Source organism: Rana temporaria, chromosome 3, assembly GCF_905171775.1.
Source record: "Rana temporaria chromosome 3, aRanTem1.1, whole genome shotgun sequence".
Lineage (NCBI taxonomy): Eukaryota > Metazoa > Chordata > Amphibia > Anura > Ranidae > Rana > Rana temporaria.
Window position 1 is genome coordinate 434,014,713 of NC_053491.1, and position 12,067 is coordinate 434,026,779.

Consider the following 12,067-nt stretch of genomic DNA (forward strand, 5'->3'; position numbering starts at 1 on the left):
GAGATGACTGGTGACCAGATGGTCACCAGTCTTCTCTATGGCAAACATCCGGCGGACGGCGATCATCTCTCCGGGCCCCCGGTGGGACGGGAGAGCCCGGAGAAGCACCGGATGGCGGCGGGAGGGGGGGATGTCCCCTCCCGCCGCCTGTAAGAACGATCTAGCGGCGGAACCGCCGCTATGATCGTTCTTACGGTGCGCAGGATCGCCGCCGCTAAAAAATGATATCTCAATGATGCCTCCGGGTGCAGGCATCATTGAGATATCCCCCCCGCAAAGCCCATCACGTCATATGACGTCCACCCAGGATAACAGGTCCCCGTTTTGGACGTCATATGACGGCGTGCGGGTGTCAAGTGGTTAAAGCAGTATTAACCACTTGTCGGCACGATCCCGTGAACCCGCCGTAGGTGTACGTCGGTCCCTTTTAAGCAGGATAGCAGGCGCACGGGTGCCGATGATCCTGGGCACAAGAGGCAGAGTGTGTGTGTGTGAGTGTGTGTAAAAACCCCCTATTCTGTTCTGTGAGGAAAGGCAGATCGTGAGTTTCTAATAGCTAGGAACCACAATCTGTAATTTTCCTCTAGGTCAGTCCCATCCCCTCCACAGTTAAAAACACACATTAGGGAACACAATTAACACCTTGATTGCCCCCTAGTGTTAACCCCTTCCCTGCCAGTGACCTTTTTACAGTAATCTGTGCATTTTTATAGCACTGTTTACTGTATAAATGCCAATGGTCCCAAAAATGTTCTGCCAAATTTGTCCCAGTCCCGATAATTACTAGCAGATCGCCGCCATTACTAGTAGAAAAATAAATAATAATGCTATAAATCTATCCCCTATTTTTGTAGATGCCATAACTTTTGCGCAAACCAATCAATATACGCTTATTGCGTTTTTTTTTTTTCGCAATTATGTAGAATACACATCAGCCTAAACTGAGAAAACAAATTTGTTTTTGGGATATTATAGCACAACGTACAGTAAAACCTTGGTTTGAGAGCGTTTTGCAAGACGAGCAACATTTTTTAATTAATTTTGACTTATACAAGCATCGTCATGCCACAATGGAGTATAAAAGAGAAGAGAGGCACCTCCTAAGTGTAACAATATGGTTGCATATAATAAGGGTACAACATTTAGCAACATATTGTTACACTTAGGCCCCGTACAGACGAGCGGACAGTCCGATGAAAACGGTTCACCGGACCGTTTTCATCAGACATGTCCGCTGGGAGATTTCGGTCTGATGGCTGTACACACCATCAAACCGAAATCCGCGCGGACAGAGAACGCAGTGACGTAGACGACACCGACGTTCTCTATCGTGCGATTTCAATGCTTCCACGCATGCGTCGAATCAATTTGACGCATGCGCGGGATTTCTGTCCGCTGGTTAGACGTACTAACCAGCGGACATGTCCGCCGGACAGCTTCCCAGTCTGTTTGGACCTTCGGGGCCAGGTCGATTTTTTTTTTGTTTTTATTTTTTTTTTTTTTTTTTTTTTTTTTTTATTTTTTTTGAGGGTTTAGCAATTTTAATGGGCAATTGCACATCTTGTAGGGTGCTAGGGGTCTTGAGTAATTGGACAAGCAGGCCTGGTAAGTGCGGCAATAAGATTTCATCAAGAAGTGTCTGCTAACTAGGTAGAATGAGTAGCCGGGGCTTGGTATATAAATTGTCTAATCGGCAATGGAATACCTTAAAGGGGTTGTAAAGGTACAATTTGTATATTTTTATTTATTATTTTTTTTTCCCCTAAATAGCTTTCTTTACCTTAGTGCAGTCCTCCTTCACTTGTCTCATCCTTCCATTTTGCTTTTAAATGTCCTTATTTCTTCTGAGAAATCCTCACTTCCTGTTCTTCTGTCTGTAACTGTAATACACAGTAATACGAGGCTTTCTCCCTGGTGTGGAGTGTCGTGCTCGCCCCCTCCCTTGGACTACAGGAGAGTCAGGACACCCTCTAACACACAGCTCCTTTATCTGCAAAGTAGAGAGCGTCCTGATTCTCCTATAGTCCAAGGGAGGGGGCGAGCACGACACTCCACACCAAGGAGAAAACCTTACATTACTGTGTGGAGTTACAGACAGAAGAACAGGAAGTGAGGATTTCTCAGAAGAAATAAGGACATTTAGAAGCAAAATCGAAGGATGAGGTAAGTGAAGGAGGACTGCACTAAGGTAAAGAAAGCTACTTGGGGAAAAAAAATTACCTCTACAACCCCCTTTTAAATATCTTTTATAGGATTGTTTGTATAATGTGTCTTGTTGATTTTTGAGTTGAATAGCATTGAGTAGCATACATCTACTTTTATCATTTGGTGTGCCGTTGCAGAGATCGTCCTACAGTTCTGGCAAGAGAACTTTGCTGCCACATTTTTATGAAGTTTTGGGCAACATTTTTATGAGTAGTCTATACAATGGCAGGTAGTGTAGAAAGATACAAAGGTGCTTTCTGTTTCTTCATATGTAAGAACCAGACACTGTTCCCACTTAAAGGAATGTATATATTTCCCAATTTTCCTCATTATGCTCATGACTAAATCAAATTAGTTGGTAAATCTTGAACTATGCACATACCGTATTTGCCGGTGTATAAGACGACCCCCTAATTTTCCAGCTAAAATTTTGGTTTTGGGATATACTCGCCATATAAGACGACCCCCTTCCTACTAGTCTGTCTTGGAAGCTGAGGGGTAGCCAGAACAACCGCTGACAGGAACATTCTTTTTAATGCCTCGCTCTGCCCATCCACATGCCTCGCTCTGCCATACCTTTTGTCCTGTACTGCGGGCATCCATTATTCAAAAGCCGCGCCTCCTCCTCATGCTGTTCCGTGAATGAGAAGTCATCCGAGAGTTCCTCTCGTCTGAGAATGAGAAGACATCCGTGATAGGCGGAACACCGAACAGAGGTTCTGCTGGGAAACCAAGTGTTCCGCCTATCACGGAACACCACAAGGAGGAGGCGCGGCTTTTAAATAATGGATGCCCGAGGTCTGGTGCCGGCGTATAAGACGACCCCTGGGTTTTGAGGCAAGTTTTTAAGCCCAAAAGGTCATCTTATACGCCGGAAAATACGGTAATTAATATGCATCCCTAATTTAAGTCACCAGGTGAAGTTTTTAGAATCATTTTCACATGTTCTCAGTTTTGGCCTTGCCTGCTGAGAAAAAAACACTGGTTTAGTTGAAAAAAGAAGTGAACCAAATTATGATTTCCCCTTTTTTGCATCTAACTTTAATGCTTACATCTAACACCAAACTTAATCAAATCCTTCTACTTGATATAACTTTTAATCTAACACTATTGTAACTGGGAGCTGACCCAAATTAAAAATCCTTTGATGTAATTGTGTGACTATTTACAGTAAAAGCTATTGTTGGGATCTGATTGCTGGGTTGAAGAATATGACATTGCAGCTTAAAGTGGAACTTCGGTAATTTTTTCATCTTTCCATCAATTAAATCTGCCTCTGTTTTAACTTTGGATAGTAAACTTTTTTTTCCTGTATAAGGTATAAGGTACCTTATACAGCCCACTTCCTGTTGTCTGGTCATTCGCCTAGTTTTATGACATCATGCATAGCTCGCGCTCACTCTCCTGAGAGTTTGCCAGGAAGGGGGGATGAGTCATAAGAGGGCCAATGAAAGCTGGCGATGTGCCTCTGTGTAAATCCAGGAAGTGAACAGGCAGCAGCTTTAGCTGCCCACAGTTAAAATGGTTTCAGCCAGACTTGGTGAAGGGAGATTTCTGCAGCATATTTGGCAAGTACAGAATCACAGTATGTGTGTGTGTGTGTGTATATATATATATATATATATATATATACGTGTGTGTGTTTTTATTTATATAATATAATATGCAAAGTGGGAAGAGAGAATGTTCAGAATGGCAAAAAAAAATTGTATTCCAAATTATGTGAGCAGACTGCAGTTCCTCTTTAACTCCAGACAAAAACAGAAGAACAGATACCGTATGTATTGGGGTATAGCGCGCACCCCTAAAGTTGCCCAGAAATTCCTGTAAAAAAAAGATTTTTGTACTTAGTTTGGTGTCTTGCACGGCGTCCATCGTCGGGTCCGGCGTCCGTCTGCGGCTTCGGGTGTCCTCTTCGTCGGGTGCGGCGTCCTCCTCGCTCGTTTTCCGCGCCGAGTTTGAATACTGCGCCATGCTTATACCGAGCGCAGTACACTCGCATATAGTCGGCAATGCTCGCGCTGACGTCCTGGACGTACAGGACGTGTGCGCGAATGTAGCCGAGACTGCCCGACTATACACAAGTGTACTGCGCTCGGTATATGTCAGCGCAGTATTCAAACTCGGCGGGGGTATCGGCGTATATCGCGCACCCACGATTTTGCCCTGATTTTCAGGGCAAAATAGTGCGCGGTATACGCCGATAAATACGGTAATTAGATAATTACATGATGAAATGCGTTTACCTGCCAAAGGGTTTGAATTTCTGTCCATCCAGTTTTAAAAGTTGCACAGATCTGTCATGCAGGGAAGCTTTTTTTTATTTATTTTTTTTACCTGCTGCTCTTGTCCTTCCCCCAGCCTGTAGCCTTGTGATAGAAAAATGAGATGCATCAGGCTGATATTATTTCTTTGCTGCTCTGCTCTCTCCTCCTAGGAGCATGTTCCTTCTTACGACCTAGAACTGATTAGCTCATTGTGTTTGCTTTTTCTTCTCCAACTCTATGCTCTGCTGTACAGGGGACTGCAAGAGGCTGATACCCAGTCAAGTTCAAGTTGTGTACTAGTTGTAGTGACTAAAATGCAGTTAAAGGGTATTCAGAGGCAAAACTTTATATACTGTATAAATAATGTGTTTTTTTTTTGTTTTTGTTTTTTGGATCGAGTGGTGAAGAGTCCTTCTATCAAGTTGTTATTGTCTGTCTTCACTCTTTTTGAAAAATGTTTTCCTACTCTAAGTTTTGGCTTTGTGCACACTTAATAATGTATCAAATCCAAAGCTGCGTCTTTATATCTGCCTGGCGTTGAGCTTTAATAGATACAAGGTAGGGTGGTACCTGAAGCGGAATGTTTTTTTATCCTGAAGTTTTGAAAGAAGCGGCTTTCCCCCAGGTACCAAAAGAAATATGGAGTAGCGGAGAGAAGATCTTGTTCCCGCTGCCAAGGTTGTTAAAACAACAAATCTTTAAGTCATGTAGAATACCAAGTAATGTTGCTCATGAAAGTATAATTCAGGTAGAGCTTGGGTCCGTGATATTTTTATTTATGAATAATATTGAACTGTGTGTGTCCCTAGAGAGGGCTCCAGTCCTGGAGTGCCAATAAGTGGACTATATTATCATATGTGCTTTCAATAAGAATCCTATTTGTTTGGCTTTAGCAGGGTTTGATTCAAACAATCTGTATATGGAGCTTATTACACAAAACTGATTTGGAGGCTTATTGTATTATCTTTATCACTTTGAAATATAGGTTACATAAACCATTGAGGCTTAATGAGAGAAAATGTAAAAAATGGCTGTATTGCCTTAAGTCACCTGTAAGATATTTTATAATGTCCAGTTGCTATGGGTGCCTTTGTTCTTGTTTGTATTAGTGTACCCCAGTATTCTATTCAAAACTGTGGCTTGGCCCGAATAAAATTTAAGTTTATTTTGAAAGCCAGCTTTGCTCAAATTTGTTTTCCCGTTCTGGATGGATGCCAGTGGATTAACCACTTGACCCTCAGGCCTTTTCTGGCATTTTAGTCTTGTACAAACTAGTCGTGTGTTTTATTTTTTTGTTCTTTCCAGCAGGACTGAACAAAAAAAAAAAGACAGCTCGGGAGGAGCTGCTGTACTAACTATCTGACAATAGTACAGCAATTGCCCCTGCTGTTCTATTATATTCTGCTGGGGAGGCCCCCCACAAGAGGCTAAGAGCACTGATCGGGAGCTGATCGGCACACCGTTTTCTGTCATGCCTTTTCGGACCGACTCCTGTACCCACAGGCCGAATGTCAGCCAGTTTCTATTGAACTGCCCGTTGACACCCGGCATTCAGCCTGTGTGTACTAGGCTTAAGGGCTCTTTCACACGAAGCGGATCCGTATTGATCTGCTCCGTTAGCCCGTTTGGCTCAGCAGGAATTCCTCCGTAAATCCCCGCTGAGCTGTCGGCGGACAGGGCGGTCCCCGCACACAGTGCAGAGACCGCCCTGTCTCTTTTCCGCTCTCCCCTATGGGGAATTGGACGAATACGGACCGTGTGTCCGTATTCATCCGATCCGTTCCGCCGGACGGAAGAAAAATAGGGTTTTCTTCCGTCCACAAACCGTTTGTCCGTGGTGTGATAGGACCCTTACAATCAGTATTTTTTTTTGCTGGAAAACTACTTAGAATAACCCCGAGCCACACTCAGGATTGCATTGCAGGATCCTGGTGCAGTATACTTTCTTTGTCCCCAGGATCCTGCAATGTCCCCCCCACTGTGTCCGCAGGCTGTGTCCTTCGCCCGATGCCTCTGTGTGCCAGGCTCTGTTCCCTGCGATGCATGGGGACAGAGCCTGGCGGCAAATTCAAAAAGTACACAAAACATTACGCATACAGTACTGTAATCTTACAGATTATAGTACTGTATGAAATCATTTCACATCCCTGTTGTCCCTAGTGGTTAGTCCAGTGCCCTGCATGTAGTTTTATATTATAAAGAGAGTTCTTTCTGCCTGGAAACTTGAGATTGTCCATAGCAACCAAAAAGTGTCCCTTTTATGTCAAAAGTGGTTTTAGACCAGCTAGAAAACATCGATAACAAATTAGAACACTTGAGCGATTAGTGAAAATTAATTTTATTATTTTTTATACTTATTTATTATATTAAAATTTATGATTTCGTGTTTCAAACGTTATCATACGCGGGATGTCTACTAGACTCTTGTTTTGGACAGATTTAAGTGTGTTATTGCTAAGAATTACAGGCCTACAATATAAAACGCCAAATTTCTATGCAAAACAATTGTACCGCTCTGAGACGCAAAAATCTGACATAATCACACTGCCATGGTGGCTACAGCAGAATAAATTGGTGGGTTTTGCATTTTTTTTTTTCATGTGACCTGGTATTTGCGCAGCAGCTTTTCAAATGCAATTTAAAAAAATAAAACTTTTAGAATTTTAATATGCAACACATACTCTAATATTTTGGTAAAATATAAACAATGTTAAGCCAAGTAAATCGATACCAAAAATGCAACGCTTTAATTGCGCTTGCCCAACGGCAACAAACATGTTTAATTCTACTATCCATAGGTGATGCTTTAAAATCCTTTGAAGGTTACCACTTTAGATTTACACAGAAGGTCTTGACATCGATGCATGTGTGCATTAGCCTTTGTACGGGGGGGGGGGGAAGGGTGCACTAATTATTTTTTTTACACGCTAAGAAAAAAACGTTTTTCATTTTATTGCCTGTCAATGGGGATGCAAACATCCCATATGACAGGTACTCTATTTGGTGAGATCTGGGGTCTGTAAGACTCTACCCTTAAAAGTATTTGATCACACCAAGATGGATGTGCTCAAATGCTTTTTATTTTTAAAAATGGTTTAAATCTGGGTAAACTGGAAGTTTGATGTCAGGTCATCGCTTCCGGCTTACTATGTCATAGAGCAAAAAAATAAATGTGATCCAGTCTTTGTTCAGCTCTGCTGCTTGTAAATGCAATCCAGTGGGTAGTTAGCCGCTAGGATTTCTTTTACAAGAGATCCGAAGGTCGGCTCTAGAAAACATTAGGAAGGATAGAATAATGCAGACGTTCTAGCTATTGCAAAAAGGTGTTTCCAGTGAAGGCTAATGCTACAAAAGGAAAAAAAGGTTTTAAGACAATTGTGCACTTTTAACCTATTGGTAACAGTTTGAGGAAGGGGCATGTGCAAAAAGACATAACTTGATGAGTTTGGTAAGGAAGATCTTGAGTGGTTTTCTTTGGGAGCCCTGATCTAAATCCTACTGAACATCCTGGGATAAAATTTGAACACGGCTGCAAGCCCGATCTTCTTTAACATCATTACTTGAGTGCACTCATGATCTTTTGGATGAATGGGCATAAATTCCCACAGATACTCCTGGTGTGGAAAATCTACCCAGATGAGTGGAGTCTGTTAAAGCTGGAGAGGGGCAGCTCTATATTAATGCTAATGGTTTTAAAAACTCCTATATATGTGAAGGTTGTGTGACCATAAGCCTTTTGCCATATAGGCTTTGCAGTCCACTGGTGAGATTTAGCTACAATAATTTGACTGGAACCCCTTTGTAAGACCATTACATACCTACTGTACATAATTATCTGTGTCTTTGAGCTGGGTTCTCCAGTTATTTATTCTACATGTATTGACCATGGAAAAGGGATGGAATTGGCAATGCTTGGGGAAGGTGGGGGTGGAGTACCTTGTCTCTGGAGTTCATAAGGCTTCTTTCACACTGAGGCGCTATTGCGCTAAAAATAGCGCCTGCAAAGAGCCACTCCTTTATATCCAGTGTAGGGTTGCGCTGGCAAGACGGTAAAGTCCTGCCAGCCGCATCTTTGAGGCGCTGTAGGAGCGGTGAATTTACCACTCCTACAGCAACCCTGCCCATTGAAATCAATAGGGCAGCGCCGCAAAGCATATGTAAAACAGGGAGTGTAATGGCGCTTGCCAAAGGGAAACTATAATAAGATAAAATATATTACACACACAACAACGTATAAAAACGTATGAGTATTGATCAGTAGTGTTCAATCAATCTGTGTTCCACTCCTAATTTCCTTGAAGACCCTTCATAACATCCATAATTCAGGTGTAAAGGGTAGGAGTAGTGGATATAATAGATAGAATAGATTTACAATGATACTATGGAGATCATTGATTGAAGTGAATGTACCAATATAATGTAAACAAAGGCTTCCAGTGTTACCACCAAAATAAAGTGCTCAAGTGTTAACGTGAATACAAAATCCCAAATAGGAAGTGGTTTGTATATCAATAGTTATAGCAAATAAGCCAGTGTGCACAAAGATAAAAAGTGCAAAGTGAATAAATAATGGTATAAATAGATTCCATGAAAAATATATAAATAAAATTATATATATAAAAGAAAAATATCAAAAATATATATATAACAAATCCAGTTGATATAATGTTCAAGTTGACTTCCAAAATTTCATACAAAAAATGTTCAAACGTTGTGTTCCAAACGTGCAAATAAATGAAAAATTAAATAAAGTGAAAAAGAATAGAGATATTCAAAGTGCATAAATTTCAAAGATTTCCCAGCGGTGAAAAAGTTGTTCAAACCAATGCTCCAATCCACCACACGATCCTCCAGGGTGACTGTGCAGATAGGATAGATAATGCTAGCCTCTCACCTCAATTGCGATCATACAAGCCTGTTGGATAGGGGATGAAACCCAGCAGTACACACTCTGCATATAGGAAGGTTCAGATGACTCCGGTCCTCCACCTCCAAATTCCTCCAGACACTCATAGATGGACTCCAATGGGTCTAGTAGTGCATCGAACGATGATGAACAGCAGGTGGTGGTTACTCTTTCCTCCTTCGTGTATCCTCTCTCCTGTCTCCTTCGTTTGACATGTGCTGCCGCAAAGCAGCCTTTTTGAAGGTGGGTTTAACCCTTTATCGGCCGCTAACGGGGGGTTAAAACCACAATGCTAGCGGGCGAAAATCGCAACAAAAATAATGGTAAAGCGTCGCTAAAAATAGCGTCACTTTAGCGCCAACGCACCCAGCGCTTCAGTGTGAAAATAGCCTTGGACATATAAAAAGGTAATGTCCTATAAAGAGAGCCAGAATTGTGGAAGTTGTGTCCAAAAAAGACAAGCAATAGACCATGGTTAGGCAACTGTTGATAGGTGGAGATCTACCTGAATAACGTGAAAGAGATCAAAGATCACCGAGGTTTGGTGCCCTTCTAATTTTTTTTTTTTTTTTTTTTTTTTTTTTTTTTTACTAGCCAGGCCTAACTAAATAGTAAGGAACACTTAGAAAAATTTAATGAAACAAAAATATAACCTGGACAGTGTCAGTGAAACGTGTCGTTAATTTTTGGGGGGCTTTGGTGAAATATCAAGGGTCTAAACAAGTCCCTGATGTATCACTTTTGAGACAGAGAAATTAGATTAATGACAAAGTCCTCAATCACCTCAGCTATACAGAATGAATGAACAGGAAGAGCTCTGCACAGTCTCCATGTTTATGTTAACAAACTGAGCCATAGTACTACTGATTACTATGCTTCAGTTATGAATCAACACAGTGATTGGTATCACTGGCAGTAGCCTATCAAAATTAATGACAGCCAAAAATACACTTTGACTTTGGTGGTACTTGTGTATGAGAATGTTTGCTCCAAATGCAGAAAGTCCACATTCAGAGAATATGGCCCTGTATGGGCCATATTCAGCGTACAGCTGAAGCCTATTTAAGCCTGTCGTTGATTTTCACATGCTGCTGGTGTGCAGTGCGCACCGCCTATATAAATATTATTCCATAAATGTTTGTAACCGTAGCAGGAACTAAAGCTTTTCTCAGCATCTCCCCCCTGCTCTGAGTTTTGGCCAAAATGCAACACCTTTCAGCAGTAAACCATAAATTATATTATCTTAATGGTGAATTCCTTTAAATGTATTCTTATTCTACCCTCTTTCCTCATTGAAGATATTTGTCTCTTGGGTATTCAAATGGTCAGCTCTGTTATCCTGCATATCCATAGTGATTAGAAGTGGATCCTCTCTCTCTCTTTTCTATTACAGGGAGTCAATGACACACTACACACTCACCAGACTTAATTGACCCCTATTACAGGGAGTCAAGATGCACATAGAGGGAGAGATCCCAGGATATCATACATGAAATCATGGAAATGGAATCCAAGTTGGCGCTGTCATCCATTCAATATGCAGATAAATACTATATTCAAATCTCCAAAGATGCCATATAAAGAGGGAGAGGAAAGAGCGCTCTAATAGTTTAGTATTAAAAATCATTTATTTTTAAAAAGGTTATGCACTTACATCTAAGAAGAAAGGGATCCGCATGTATTGTATTGGAAATGCTGGTTTGTGCTCCACCTGCATTCCAGCTGACCGGAAATTATGTTTCTCTTCGGTTCATGGACGGACACAGCAGCAATCTTGACAGTAGGGTATTAGCCTTCTGTTAGGAGAGGACTAGGCAGAAAAAGAGTTAAAGTGTTAAACACACATCAAAACTGTACAGTACCGCCCAGGGGGCGGTCCCTCTAGGTACAACCCCTCTCCCTGCATGCAGCAGCTCAGTTTTTTCTGCCTAGCATAGGAGAAGGACCTGGCTCCCTGTGGGCCCATTGTCTTGGAGATTTTTTTGCTTTTTTCTTCCTGAGATCTACTATCAACTGCCGACTGAGTGACAGGCTTGACGTCAGATCCTTGTAGTCCCCCAGTTTCGGTCATCAAGCGTGTTCAGGCCTCTAGCTGCATGCTGGGTCGGTCACGATATGTCCCGTTTCTCCAGGGGTGGCCGGTGAGCTACATGCTCCGGGGCACGCATATGACCAGGCTATATGCCTGTGTCAGAGTGTGCCAGGGCCGACAGCCACATCGTAACTGCGTGGGAGTTGGGTCTGTCAGGGATGCTCCCAGCAAGTCCTCGATGGACAGGTAAGTAGTAGCCCCTGCAACGACAGGATGGCACGGCTGGGCATTCCCGGGGAGGTCGATTAGAGGGTTTCCACCCTTTCTTCTCTCCCTCCCTTCCCTCCTCCCTATGCTCTGGGAGCTAGGCTGCCTGCGCTACCGGGGTTCCGCCTGGGGGGCTCCATCCACTAACGGGGGCTGCGCTGCGGGGTCTGCTCACCTTGGGGGTGCTGTCCAGCTGCCATGTGCAGGGGGGCCCTGGGTGTTTGCTGCCATGTGTGTGTGCTTGTGGTTTTTTTCCTTTCCATGCGGCCGGCGGACATTTTGACGTCTGGAAAAGAGAATCTGCGGCACTTAAACTATTACTCTTGGTATGCTCAAAAGTGTACATATAACCTCCATGTTGTACTTAATAAATGAATTAAATTGCACACA